At 32.1% G+C, this 14570-nt stretch overlaps 4 non-coding genes across 4 annotated transcripts; all 4 read left to right on the top strand.

The window, feature by feature from the left end:
* The first annotated feature begins 1198 nt into the window (after window positions 1–1198).
* On the top strand, window positions 1199–1277 carry LOC112490188 (small nucleolar RNA R21). The gene has a single exon (XR_003054459.1). It is a non-coding gene; the product is annotated as a small nucleolar RNA R21 (small nucleolar RNA).
* Window positions 1278–1439: 162 nt separating this feature from the next.
* LOC112490186 (small nucleolar RNA R21) lies at window positions 1440–1519 on the top strand. Its single transcript, XR_003054457.2, has one exon. It is a non-coding gene; the product is annotated as a small nucleolar RNA R21 (small nucleolar RNA).
* A 1404-nt stretch (window positions 1520–2923) lies between these two features.
* LOC112490187 (small nucleolar RNA R21) lies at window positions 2924–3002 on the top strand. Its single transcript, XR_003054458.3, has one exon. It is a non-coding gene; the product is annotated as a small nucleolar RNA R21 (small nucleolar RNA).
* A 170-nt stretch (window positions 3003–3172) lies between these two features.
* LOC112489979 (small nucleolar RNA R21) lies at window positions 3173–3251 on the top strand. Its single transcript, XR_003054456.2, has one exon. It is a non-coding gene; the product is annotated as a small nucleolar RNA R21 (small nucleolar RNA).
* The last annotated feature ends 11319 nt before the right edge of the window (window positions 3252–14570 follow it).

Raw genomic sequence — 14570 nt, 5'->3', positions numbered from 1 at the left:
TACTCAAGATATCTGCTTCGCCAAGCAAAATTCTTTCAAAGGTTGATTGTTTTCATAATTTTGTGCAGTTTCTAATTTAATATTATTATTTTTAATCTAACTTTCAAAGGTTGATTGTTTTCATAATTTTGTGCAGTTTCTAATTTAATATTATTATTTTTAATCTAATAGTAACTTTTATGTCAGCATTGAAAGTTAATGTATTTCCGTGAAATTTTCTGTTTTATTTTATACTTTAAATTAATTTGAAAAATAAAAAAACAGAAATCTCTGACTATTATAACAATATAAGTAAATGTATGTATATATATATATATATATATATATATATTTTTTTTTTTCCAATTTGGTTATTTCGTTAAAAACATTACAAATATTTTGTTATTTTGATTGTCAATAAATATACACTACATATCTAAGATAACATAATAATTAAAAAGACAAAACAAATGACGCTTGATAAAAAACATATACAAATATAGGGTTCAACTGCAATTACCTAAAGCCTCAGGGACTGGAGATGCAAATTTTCCTTCCCTGTTCCTTTCTAAGTCTTGCCTATAAATAAAAACTACTTTACTAAAACCCTAGCAGTTACAGAGATCGCGTTGCTCATATCTCAGAGACATATAAGAGCTAAGTTTTCAAATCAATTAGGTTTCTTATTATTCTTAAATCTTGGAGCAATACTTTTGTGCTTTTTATTCTTTTTATTTTTATGTTTTTTTAAACTCTGATAAAATGTAGGAACAGAAAAAAAAAAAAAAATGAACTTGGGGCTTTTTCTTTCATTGAGTATTAGTACCTCCTTTTTGACAGCTTGTAAATCGTAATGTATGTCTTTCCTCGTATTTCTTTGCAGCAAAAGAGAGGGCTTTGAGTTTGTTTATTCTAAAACTGTAACATGTGTTTAATTTTCTACTATTTGATTTCATGATTTGTTTATTAATTGTTTTAAATTTTAATTTTGTAATTATTTTGGTTTTGGTGAAATTATAAATGGTATGTTGTGACATTTCAATTCAGTTAGATATTTGTCTGAATGATATAGTACGTGTATGTTGATGGCCAGAATAAAATGGTTTCTGGGTTTTGTTTTTATGGATTAAATGTTGATTTACATTGCGTATCTATGGGTTTCATATTTTGCAACTTGGTTGCCTACTTTCCTCATCTTTGTTTGTAGTTTTTTTTGTAGCATCCCCATGATGGATATTTGTAAATCAAAAGTAGTGGGCTGACATGCATTGATGAAAAACAATGGTCTCTGAGGGATGTGCTTGATCAATACACTTTTGTATGTTAGAAGTGACTACATCTATATGCTACTTTGTGTTAATGCTTAAGTTATTATCTCATGTAGGAGTTTGGTAGCTATCACTTATCAATGTAGTTGTTTGTGTGTTGGTAGTTGATTGAAGCTCTATATGTGACTTCAACATCCCAATGAAGTTTGTCGTTGCAATTAAAAAAAGTAGTGGGCTGACCTTCATTGAAGACAAACCATTTCTGAGGGACTTGTATATCCTTTTAAGAGGGTGTTTGCGTACATCTGTCTTCTTCTTGTTGCTTTGCTTTCTTATAAGGGCTGTTCTTTTGCAAAGTTTAAAAGATAGCTTTTTTGATTGAGGTCTGTAGGTCAAATGGTACATGATGATGAAGTCTTGGTTAATGTAGTAGTGGCGAATCTCAAGAGATACTGCTTTTTCTTGGTGATATTAGTTTCAATAAAGTGGAGAAACAGAACAGTTTTCATTTTCAAACATTTGCACATGCACATGTAAATTTTAAAGTTTAGCTCAGTATATTTCTCCTCTACTGAGGAGCTACTATACTCATTCCACACCATACCAACCCAGTTTGCGAAGCAAGCAAGAGTTCGATTAGTTAGTCTAACTGACAGCTCTTCCAAAGCCGTCCATGCATGGATAGATATCCTTTGATGTTGTTTACCATGGCTTATGAATTTTCATTGGTTCAAAAGTAATTACGTTTGTTTCATTGCATTGGAATTTGTTCTAATGATGCTTGAGAAAAAAAAAAAAAAAAGAAAAAAAAGAACAAGAAATATATGGTTCAACCACAATTAGCTAAAGCCTCAAAGACCAAAGATGCAAATTTCCCTTTGCTGTTCCCTCCCAAGTTCTGCCTATAATTAAAAATTGAGCTTCTAAAGCCCTAGCAGTTCCAGAGCACATTGCAGCATACTCTCTGAGGGAGAGAAGAGCTTAAGTTGTGTAAGCTATTCTCTAAGGTTTCTTGTTATTCTGTAAGCTTTTTTGTTATTTTTTTTTTTCCCTTTCAATCGATATTTGTTTTTCTTTTTCGATTGAATGTAGGAATTCAAAATGAAAAATTTGATTTAGGGGAGATTAGTTCTTTCTTTTGGAACTACCGTATTGGGTTAGGTTTCTTTGTAAATCGAAATATATCAAAAAAGATTCTCTCTTTCCTTGTATTTCTTAGCAGCAAAACAGAGGGAGGGCTTGAGCTTGTATATCCATAGGATTTTACATACATATGGTTTTATGCAACTTGTGTTTAGTTTTTTCATTGTTTGTTTTCATGTTGTGTGTTTTAATTTTTTTCTTCTAATTTGCATTCATTGTTATTTTGGTTTTGTTGAAATTATTGATTGTGTTTATGAATTTTGATTTTTAAAGCTGTTACTTTTCAATTCAATGGATATTCAGTAAGAATAAAACGGTACATGTATTTTGATATCTAGAATGAAATAGTTTCTGGGTTTTAATCTTACGGATTAAATGATTTTTTTTTCTTTTTTTTGGAAGATGGACTAAATGATGATCTGAATTGCATATTTATGGCTTTTGTATTTCGCAATTTTGTTGCCTACTTTCCTTCTTCTTCCTCTTCTTCTTTTTTTTTTTTTTTTTTTTTTTTCTTCATATTATTATTGCAGCATCCCCATGATAACTAATCTGTAAATTAAAAGTAGTGGGCTGACATGTATTGATGAAAAACAATGTCTCTGAGGTATGTGCTTGATCAATTAAATGTTGTATGTCACTAGTGGCTCTGCATCTTTAATATATGCTACTCTGTTTTAACACTTTAGTTATAATATGTTATTGGATTTTGGTACCTACCACTCATCAATTTAGGTGTTTTGAGTGATGCTTGTCGTTCGAAGCTCTATATGTGACTTCAAAATCCCAATGAAGATTACTGTTTGCAATTAAAAAGTAGTGGACTGACCTCCATTGATGACAAACCAATTCTGAGGGATTAGTATATTGTGTAAGAGGTTTTTAAGTTTATAGCTATTCTCTTGTTACTTTGCTTTCGTGTTATAAAGGGTGTCGTTTATCAAAGTTTGAGTTGTAGCGTACCTTTTTGATCGAGGTAATGTAGTTCAATGGGCCACGATGATGAAGTTTTGGTTGATGTGGTAGTGGCTAATTCCAGCAATACTGATGTCTTGGTGTAATTGCTTTCAATAATTTAGGCAGAGAAACAGAACAATGTTCACTTTGAACCATTTTGGACATGCGCATATAAAGTTTAGTTTAGTATATACATGATAATATATCTCCTCTAACTGACCGTTGCCACGAAAAGCCGGGGCCTGAGGACCGACCATTCTTATTGTTCCACACAATGCCAACCCAGATAACAAAGCAAGCAAGAGGCTTGAATAAGATAGGCGAAAACTGACTGGAACTTCCAAAGCCCTCCATGGGTGTTGATGACTCCTGAAACATCCTTTGATTTGATTCAGAGCCATTGGCCATGTTTGATGGAAATTTGTAGGGTACATGAACAGTTTATCTGAAACTCTAATTTCCAGTAATTGAAGGGTCTTATGAATCTTAATTGGTTCCAAATTATATCCTATGTTTAATTTGATAAATTAATGTTAAGTAATTACTTTTATTTCAACTTCATTGGAATCTGTTGTGGTGGCTTATTGGGCCTATTACAAGCGAAATTATAGAAGTTAGGATTAATATTTTTCGTCCTTCTGTTTTTCATTTTACTTGCAAACTTTTAAAACCACCAAATTACCCCCTAAAATATTGCGTTTGTATAATCAACGGATGTTGGGAACGGATGATATATATAATCATTTTTTTTTATCTACAAGAGGAAGAACGTAAGAAACGGAAACGTAAAAATTCACCAAAAAAGAAACAGAAACATAAAAGGAAAATGCCGAATAGATGATACAAGAAAACAGAACATTAGACGGAACAACTTTAAGCACCCAAAAGAACGTGGAAAAGCAGAGTCACTAAGCGAAAACAGTAGACAAAAGTCCTAGGAAAATGAGCAATACATTACTCCCCAAAATAGTTATATTCCTCGCTAAGGTAGACAGATGACATTAATGTTGTTGATGTGACATGCAACTACGAAACAAAGCGATATGATCACCATTGTAGCATGACAAAGATATTGGCAGCAGTTAGGAAACCATTACAGCAAGAAGAAGTAGAAGAAGAAGAAGATATTAACAGGTAAAAACTGGGAAAAAGAGATGCCATAGCAGGTGCAGCAGATATACGCGAAAATGGAAATGATGGAAGACGCTTTGGGGGACCCACATCCAGGACAGATGTCTGGCCAACTGCCAAGTCCTTGCTGAGTGACCTGCAATAAAGAAACCAAGGAGACCTTACACAGATAATCTACTAATAAATAACAATATTTGTATAAAACTAAATAAATAAATAAATAAAGATTTTGAATATCTTAGAATTCAGGGGAAAAAGAACAAAACTGTTAAAACTAAACCACCAGCATTAATGGAACCCGTATAACCATTTAGTGATAAGTTACTACTTGTTTATTTTTTTGGTAATGAATAAGTTACTAGTTGTTAGCACAAGTGACAATAACTAAAAGGGAAAAACTAAATTTATAAAGGGAATAAGTGAATACTGGAAAAAAATAATAATAATAAAACTTTGTAAAAATAATAATAAATTGAAGGGTATATTTTGCCCTTCGGGCCGTAAATTTATTCTCAAGGGCCTGTATGTATCGGTGGACTCGAACCGAATTGATTAAATCGATGAAATTAGATTAATTTGGTTTGGTTTTTAATCTATAATCAGTTTAATTTGATTCAATTTGATCCAGCTCAATTTGATTTGGATTAAAAATAACTCAAATAAAATCGAAGTAAACCAAACACAAATATTCTATATAATATTTTATTATAATCAATTATATTATTAATATATTTTTACTTTTTTAAATTTAGTTAAATATATTAATAATATTAAATTCAAATCATTATAAAATAATAATATTTTCAAGTTAATTAAAAAATTAAAAATAAAATAAAATATATAACACTATCAAACCAAACTGAACCGGTTCAATTTGATTTAATTTTTCATCATTGTTTAATTCAGTTTGGTTACCAATAGCTGGATGATTGTTTAGTTTATATCATAAAATGACATTTAAATTTTCTATTACAAAAAATACTATAATTTTTTTTTTTTTTTGGGGACTGAAAAGTATTTTGAAAAAACAAGTTGCTGGAACATCTTTCTTGATATTGGTTGTTAAAGTTACAAAATCATCTCAAAAAATTTAAAATTAAATTAAAAACAGTGTAGGTAAAAATTTATCTCAAACCATAAATAATATTTAGAACATTATATTTGTTGGATAAGAGACTGCAAACCTTTATCCAAGCAGTTGATTTGATCCCTACATTTAGTATTCAAATGTCTTCAATCATTAAGTACATCTTTAGCATTTGACCCCATAAGAATGGACTTTCCATTCCTAATCATAAATGACCATAAAATACCCTTTTTTGGAGCTAAAAATACTTGATGGGAAGTAACCTGGTAAGTAATAGAAAACAAGAATATCTTCCTCGGAGCCCCATGAGTAGAGCAGCAAACAGAAGAACCCAACTATCACAATAGATAATTTACCCAAAAACCAAAAAAAAAAAAAAAAAAAAAAAGGAAGAAAAAAAAACTATCACAATAGATACATATTTACTCCTCAAAAGTTTTCTTCATGAAGTTGGATATATGGAAGAGTATATTAACCCTAATATTTATAAAGAAAGTAAACTTATTTAATTTTACTTTTTAGTATAAATTTGAAAATTCCCAAAAGATATTATTAATTGACCGTTGAAGAAACCTATCCTAATTAATTGTATTATTGGAAAAAAAAAAAAAAGCAGCAATAAGTTAACTGTACATACTGTTTTTCAAGCATTAAACTTATTTAAATGAAAATATATGGGGGAAAAAAAATGAACTTCATCCTTTTGAGCTGCGAGGGCATAAAGAAAATCGAGAAGATAAGGCCTTTTTTCTTTTTTTTTTTTTGGGATGGATAAGTTGGAAGGAAGTCAACAAATGCATCACACTTATTTGCAGGGATTGTGGGTTCAAATCCTGGTATGTCTCGATTGAGTTTTGATGTGGATTTAACGTGTTATATGTCGTGGGAGAGGAAGATAGAGATAGTGGATTTGATAGTTTGTGAACTCCCATTGGATTATAAAAATATAAGCTGCTGATAGTCCATAATTTTCTAAAATCTGGACCGATGATATTCGTAAAGATTTTTTTAAAAAAAAAAACAAAAAGATTTTATCTTATTCAAGCGGAAAAAAAAAATTAATGAATAAGAATGAATAAGATTTTATCATAACAAGCTTTTTTGCTAGTTGAATGCCAATGTATATTCTTTATTTTTTTTATTATTTATTTTAAATATTTATCTTATTTCAATTTAATATCTTCCTATAATCCTCTTTAGGATATAAATTGATTTTTTTAGGAAAATATATATATATATATATATGCATCAGCTTTTGAATTTGGCATTACTTTGAGTATTAAGGCTGTGAATTAATTATTTACTATTAATAATTGCCAAAAAGCGAAAGTGTCCATTTGTTAGAAATGGCCGCCATTTTTGTTCCAAGCATGGAAACTGAAGGCTTACATTTTTTTTCTCTTGTTCCCCGGAATCAAACAGCGTGAACAAAGCTTTGTAAAGTGAAAAAAAAAAAAAAAAAAAAGAAGAAGAAGAAGAAGAAAAGAAAAGAAGAAGAAGAAGAAGAAGAAAGAGGCTTTGCCATATAAGCTCTAATTCTTTCTCTCTTTCTTCATGAACTCTCTCTGCTTTCTAAATGACTCCTACTCAAATAATTTTTTTGCATACACATCTAAGTAAAAACAACAACAACAACAACAAAAAGAAAAAAAAAAAAAAAAAGAAAACCTCAATGGATAGAATCAAAGTAGCAAAATAATAGTCTCTTCCGTTACCGAAGTAAAAATTTTTGCTCAATACCAGTTGCAAACATGTATACTTCTTACATTAAAAGAAAGCAAAAAAACATAGTAATTGCTAAAAGAGACTGAAATTACAATTTGTATATGTGCCAAAGAGCGAGTTTTTAATCATGTTCAAAAACAAAAAGAGTGTGTTTTTTTTTTTTTTTAAAGAATAAAAATAAAAAGTAAACAATAACAGAAAAATGATTGAAAAAAAAAAAAAAAGAGGAAATCTGGGTGGGTCCCATTGCCCCTGCCTCCTGGCCTAGTCCGGTACAATTTTGCTTCAATCCTACATGCACAACAAGTTCACCGTCTGCCAGCTTCCTTGTCCTCCTGAGTCCTGACCTCTGCAACATTACTTTTTTAGCTTTCTGTACGAAAAAATGGAGCCGACGCCGCTTGTGTAATTTCGAGACAAACATTCAGACCTTTTTTTTGCATGGTGGAACAGAATTTGATTATAATATTATACAAGACAAAGTAGATAAGTAGGACCTCCCATTTTCTTTTTTTTCTTTTTTTGGTGAATGGACCTCCCATTTTCTTCCTCAAGAGTTGGAAACCCCGTTGTATTTTTATAACTGTTTGTTGAAAATCTCAAATGGAGGAGCCTCAGGAAGAAACCATCTTTGAAGAGAGGGAAGAGCTAATGGTTTCGCCTTTTGGTGGAAACCCAACTCTGAGGGTTGCCCATTTTATCAGACCTTTAATCTCCATTAAGGAACAACCTTTGCCCACGCTTTCTTCACCTTCATCCCCTGTTATACCCACCACTGCTTATGACCTCCAGGAACCAGCTTCAAAGATACAGTTTAAAGGATGGCGAAATCAACATAAAAAGTGGGAGGCATGGATTCAAAGCTTGCATCCCAAGTACCAATCTATATGGAAGAAAGCTGGAACATATGAAGCAATCATGGGTTCCAGATATTTTTTCTGTAAACACAAAGAACTGGTACTTGGACTTGCAGAGAAATGGTGTCCACAGACAAATACGTTCGTATTTCCATGGGGTGAGGCTACAATTACCTTAGAGGATATGATGGTTTTGGGGGGTTTCTCTGTTTTGGGAGACTCTGTTTCTTGCCCCCTTCTTACCAAAGAGATGGTTGATACTGAAAATAAGCTGTTTGAAGCAAGAAAAACAGCAAAAAAATATAACAACCCAAATGTTAGCCATGCTTCATGGCTGAACCATTTCATGGGAAGTGGAAGTGAACTGGAGCATCTAGCTTTTCTCTCCATGTGGTTGTCAAAATTTCTCTTTCCATCAACCACTGGTGATATCTTACAAAGGAGAGTTTTTCCCATTGCAATTCATCTGGCTATAGGAACCCGCGTTGCACTTGCACCAGCAGTCTTGTCAAGAATTTATGAAGACTTGGGTTTGCTGAAACTCAGATTGATGGACTATTCAACCAAATTGGAGAAAGTTTTTCAGGTGCTTAATCTTTATGCGCCGTTTCATTTGGTTCAGCTTTGGGCTTGGGAGAGATTCCCTTTGTCGCGTTCAAATCCTAATCACATCTCAAATGGTGAACCAAGGTTAGCTCGGTGGCATATGTTAAAGCCTGGGAAGATTGAGAACATAAGGTTAAATTTAGACTCTGCTGGAGAGTGTTTTCAGTGGCGCCCTTATGCCATATCTGTGGTGAATTGGTTGTTTCCCAAGTTTTATCCAGATAAAGAACAGTGGGTTTTAGTTGATTCTTGCTTGGACCAAGATTTGGAGTCATTTGCTAGATGCTTAAGAGTTTGTAACCTTGTTGGACTAGATTGTATTCAACAGTACCTCCCACATCGAGTAGCCAGGCAATTTGGTGTGGACCAAGATATTCCAACTTGTGTTCCTCAACATTATCTGGCTGCCCAAATTGAATTGGACAAGTATAACAGGATGACTGGGGTTGCAAAAATTTATGTACCACCACGCCTTACGAAGTCTGATGTGACCACCCAGTACGTGGAATGGTGGAATAAATCAAAGTTGTGGGCTCAAAAAGACCAAATCGTGCACTCAGTAAGGAAGCCAAGAAATTCAACAAGAGTTCCTCGTAGGGATTTAAGAAACAGAGAAGATGATCATCATGTCTCCGTTCCTCCTGGGTTTGCTCCAGAAAGTCATACAATTGATGTAATGGCATTGTGTAGTGGAGCTGAAAATTATGTCTTGGGATCTTTGGATAAGCCTAACAATGAAGAAAACAGACCACAATTTGATGTAAAGTGTTCATCAGTCCCCCAGTGTCAAAATACATCACATTTGGAGTCAGATGATGGTGATGCTGGGAAGATGGATATGTTGGGTCCTCAAGGGGTAGAAAATATGGTGCGGGGAAAAAGCGAAATAGGGAAACCGGAGATTGTTGTATCAGATGCAATTGAGGATGAAGAAGGGCATTTAAACGATACTATAGTTAGCAACAAAGACAACAACAACGAGGAAAACTGCAAGTCTTCTAGATATAAGATGGGTGATTTGGAGCTTCAAGCTCCAATTAGTTGTTATTTAGGAAACAGAGAAGATCGTCATCATGTCTCTGATCCTCAGGTAATGGAGTCGTGTGGTGGAGCTGAAGATTCTATCACGGGATTTCTGGACAGGCCTAACAACGAAAGAAATAGACCACAAATGGATGACAAGTCTTCTTCAGGCCCCCAATGTCAAAATATATCACACTTAGATTCAGATGATGGTGGTGATGAGAAGATGGAGATGTTGGGTTCACCAGCAGCAGAAGAAGATATGGTGAAGGGAAAAGGTGAAATAGGGAAACCAGAGAATGTTTTAATATCAGATGCAATTAAGATTGAAGAAGGGCATGTAGACAACACTAATGTTAGCAAGAAAGACAACAATGAGGAAAGCAGTAAGTTTACTAGCCATAAGATGCGTGGTTTGGAGCTTGAAGCTAGGATTAGTAGGCTTCAGGGAATGGTTGCTAAGTTAAAAGGAGAAAGGTTGAACCGTGAGTAACTTTGTTAAGAAAACAACCAGATGGTTCATCTAACATGTAGCTAAAGTGAGAGCTACTCCAGAATATTCTAACTTACAGTTCAGTTAGTATCTTTACTGCTAATGGTTTTTTTCTTTCAAGGATCTGATCACAAATCCCTTATGACTGCTGTGTTTTACACTTTATGCATACATATATACATTTATGTTCCCCAAGTTCTCCTAGAGTTATAAAATTTTCTTTATAACTTGCCTTTAATCTTAATTATCTTGTGCCAATATTCGGACTCTGACATCCACTGAAAATCTATTATGTGATGAGTTATATATAATATATAAAGTATATTATTGATTGTTTCATTAATCAATAGTTAGAGGATAAATCACAGATTTTTATAAGGACGAGGACTTGGCTGGTTAAAAGTTAATTATGCATTAGAAAATTGCCGGTTTGGACAGTGCATGGTTGAGAATTTATAATTTATGTAATTTGCAACAGGCTAAGGTTTCTCAAATTTTCTCTTTAGTTTGAAAGAGAGAGAGATTATGAGCACTGATAATCCAACATAGTTATGACTAATTGCTTTTGTGAGGACAGTGCAAAATTTTTAAGTTTATTGGGGTACGGTATGATCAATTGCTTTCCTAATGTTGGCACATACAAGGTCAGTTAGCTACATGGAAAAAAAAAAAAACATTTTTTTTTTTTTAATTTTAAATTTTTTGGTGAAACGAAGAAAACCTTCCTTTTCCAGATGAATATGAATTCTGTTACAAAATGTTGAAGGATAGATCAAAAAGTGTAAAGACTAGAGAGGAAATAAAATATGATATTACACCATTTTTTTTTTTTTTTTTTTTTAATGGAGAACAATACACCAGTCTCCGCTAATATATGGGTGGGATTGGTCAAACTTTTGCAGCACATTATCCTAGTGTATAAGCATAACAGGGATGTGAATAGGAGATGAATGTGGCTATCCAAGCAGTCAAAGCATAACAGGGATGTGAATAGGAGAGGAATGTGGCTATCCAAGCAGTGAAAAAAAATTTACAGCACCTTCCCAGGTATACGTCACCTGTTGCTGTGTGGCTGTGGACCAGGCCATTGCTGCTAGAGTCTGCTGCCAGTGCCACAGACCATTAGACCATTACTAAACTACACAGTCTGTTTACCGCTAGAGCATGCTGGATGGCTCTATTGTCCTATCCACCTAGTAAACCATTTTAAAGATTTTCCCTTACTCACATTTGTTTTTTTCATACAAATTTGCTAACAAAATAATATCGTAAATAATGTGTCAATATTTAATTAATTTTTTAATTAATTTTTATTCAAAAGTTTATTTATTTATATTTAAATTATGTAAATATATTAATTAATAATATTTTAATCTATATCATTTAATAAATAAAATCTGTAGTGTTATTGTTATTTAAGAGGAAAAATATAGTGTTTGGCTAGCATTAATATAGAAACGTTCATGATTCCAATAGTTGAAGGGATTTTTTTTTTTTTTTGGGTTGCGAATAGTGGTTGAAGGGGTTGATGAAGAAAGGGTGGATGAGATTTGGCTAAGAATAATTCTTCTTTGGTTGTGAAGTCGTTTTGAGCTTATCAATAATATTTCATTGGTACTACGTGTCTTTTCTGTTTTACATTATCAAACAAAGTATATTTTATGTTTAATTTGATAAATTTTCTAGCATGTTATTATGTTGATTTTTGTTTTCTTTGTGGTAAATAGTTAATATGTTTTTTTTTTTTTGGTAAATAATAGTTGTTATGTTAGATTTCAATTGCGAGGACAAAAATGATAAAGACAATAAAAACTGAACATGAAATTACATCCAACTTCCACGTGATAATATCCACTTTCTCCCTTCTAGGAGGTCTGGATTTGAGTGAACCAGATATAGCGAAAAATAAAAAACACAAAAGAGAAGGCATAAAGAAAAAAAAAAAAAAAGGTTTAACATTATTTGAATTGCCATATAGCAAAAACAGTAGTTAAAATTCAGAGCATTAATTTGAATTTTTTTTATTGGTAATAAGAGCATTAATTAGAATTGGACTATTATTATACCTAAACGTCTAAACTAATCTCTTATGTCCTATTTGGTGAAGTGTAAAATTAGTGCAATTTATGACAATAGTTGGAAATTTATTTTCACTGTGCTAAAATAACATTTTGTCATGTAAATAACGTAAGAATCAAGTCTTTATGGCTTTTTTTTTTTTTTTTTTTTTTGGGGGGGGGGGCGCAAACTTTTATAGGAGTTTGTTTGTTTGTTTTTTCGGTTTTTAATGGTTCCCATATAAATAGTAAAATCACATGGTATCCACTACTATGCTTATTTTTGCATTTACCTTTTTCTTTTCTTTTCTTTTCTTTTCTTTTTCTCTTTTTTTTTTTTTTTTTTTTTTTTTTTAACTTCTTTTCTCCTTAGATTTCCGTATTTTTGTATATAGAAGTTTTATTTAGATTGCAAGTATCAATGAAAAATTAATTATCATAACTCAAAATTTTATTTTCACTGTTCTAATATAAATTAATAATATATATATGTATGCTTGCATGTGATGTAAGGATTAAGTCTTTAAATTAGGATTACCATTTAAACTACTGTTAAGGAAAACTATGTGAAGTTTTACAACAAGACTCTGAGTCCATTATGATTGTGCAGCTACTATCATGTACAAATATTTTCAAGCTCTCTCTCTTTTCTTTTTCTTTTTTTTGGGTAGAAGAACTAGGCTTTAATTTTAAAATCGTTAATTGGGATCAGACACTATTACCACCTTATGATGGCAATATGCATCCCATAAAATTGTAACTCTAATTTATATAGTTTTGATGAACCCGTCTAAATGCAAAAATATGGAAGCCATAAAAATTAAAATACGATTAAAAAAAATTGGAGCAAATAGAAATCACGTAGTGTATTGAGAAGTTCAACAATTGTATAAATGCAAACTAAAAGGTAAAGGGAAACTTCATCGCTACACAGATTTTTGGCCCTGGACCCTCCCCAAAATTAAAAAATTAAAAAAAAAAAAAGAAGAAAAGAAAAAAAAAATTACAAAAAGGAAGGGCATAATATTGCAGGGACGATATGAGTAGTCCATATACTAAAAATGTTGTAAAGAGACAAATAAATAAAAAGTTTATTAAGAGGAACAACATAGATTAGCTTTACGTTTTGTAGGGGCATTGGGGCCAAATTACTCGAACAAAACCCTCCAAGTGCTGAGTGGATGTGGAGGAGGAAGAGGAGATATTCCCCTATTAGGCTCAAATGTTGGAATTGGGACACCCTTTGGTAGCATTCCGAAATTGATTTTGGAATTGTTAAAAAAATCACTTTTCAGGAAAGCAGAAGGAGAAGGAGGAGGAGGAATATTTGATCTCACACAAGGCCCAGATGGAGGAATTGGTGTACCCTTTGGTAGCATTCCAAAATGGAATTTGCTCTTCATCTTCAATGTTTGGAGTTGTCTAGCCTCTGTTTGGGATGAAGCAATACCAATAACTATAACCACCAAAGCCATCCATGACAACAATTTTCCCAAAGCTACCACCATTTTTTTTATTTTGGAACAAAGTGATTCACTCTTATGGAAGAAAGAGAGAGAAGAGATTTGAAAAATTATAATATCACTGACGACTTATAATGGAGAGAATGAATTTGCGTGTGGATCTGATTTATATATATTACAATCTTTTAGCCCCTTGTTATGAATACCAATAGCTGTTTGCCATGTACAGTATGCACCAAAAACCAATTTCAGACTGATGTCTTTCACTTATTCCAGTCAATTTCATAAACAAAACTCCTAATTTACCAACTGATGTATTAAAATTCAGTTACTTAAAAATGTATATATTTTATTTTATTTTTGAAGAAAACAAATATTGGATTCGCTAGTATATCAAATCTAAATAAACTTTAGTATTAATTTACTTTTTTATATTTTTCTTAATGAATACATTAAACTAACAGATCGGGTTAAAGTTCCTACCATTGCCCATTGGGATCTACTATTATCTCATTTTTGCTTGAACTAAATTTTTATATATTTCTAATTGTTTTTTTGCTTTACAAGATATAAATATGTAGAGAAAGGGGACAAAATGAGTTAATTTGGTTTATTTTATAAGAAGGGCATTCCAGCAAAAGTGATCTTTCGGATATATACAATCTACTTCTCTCTATGGTTTTTAATGGATGAAAATAACGCAAAGCGATTTCCTGTTTTCTTCTTCTACTAATCTATTGCTGTATGAGCAATGGAGTCATACCATTTTTGAGTAAACACT

The sequence above is a fragment of the Ziziphus jujuba genome, chromosome 1, assembly GCF_031755915.1.
Source record: "Ziziphus jujuba cultivar Dongzao chromosome 1, ASM3175591v1".
In the NCBI taxonomy this organism is placed as follows: domain Eukaryota; kingdom Viridiplantae; phylum Streptophyta; class Magnoliopsida; order Rosales; family Rhamnaceae; genus Ziziphus; species Ziziphus jujuba.
The sequence above is the reverse complement of the archived record's forward strand: the minus strand, read 5'-3'. Positions and strand labels throughout refer to the sequence as shown.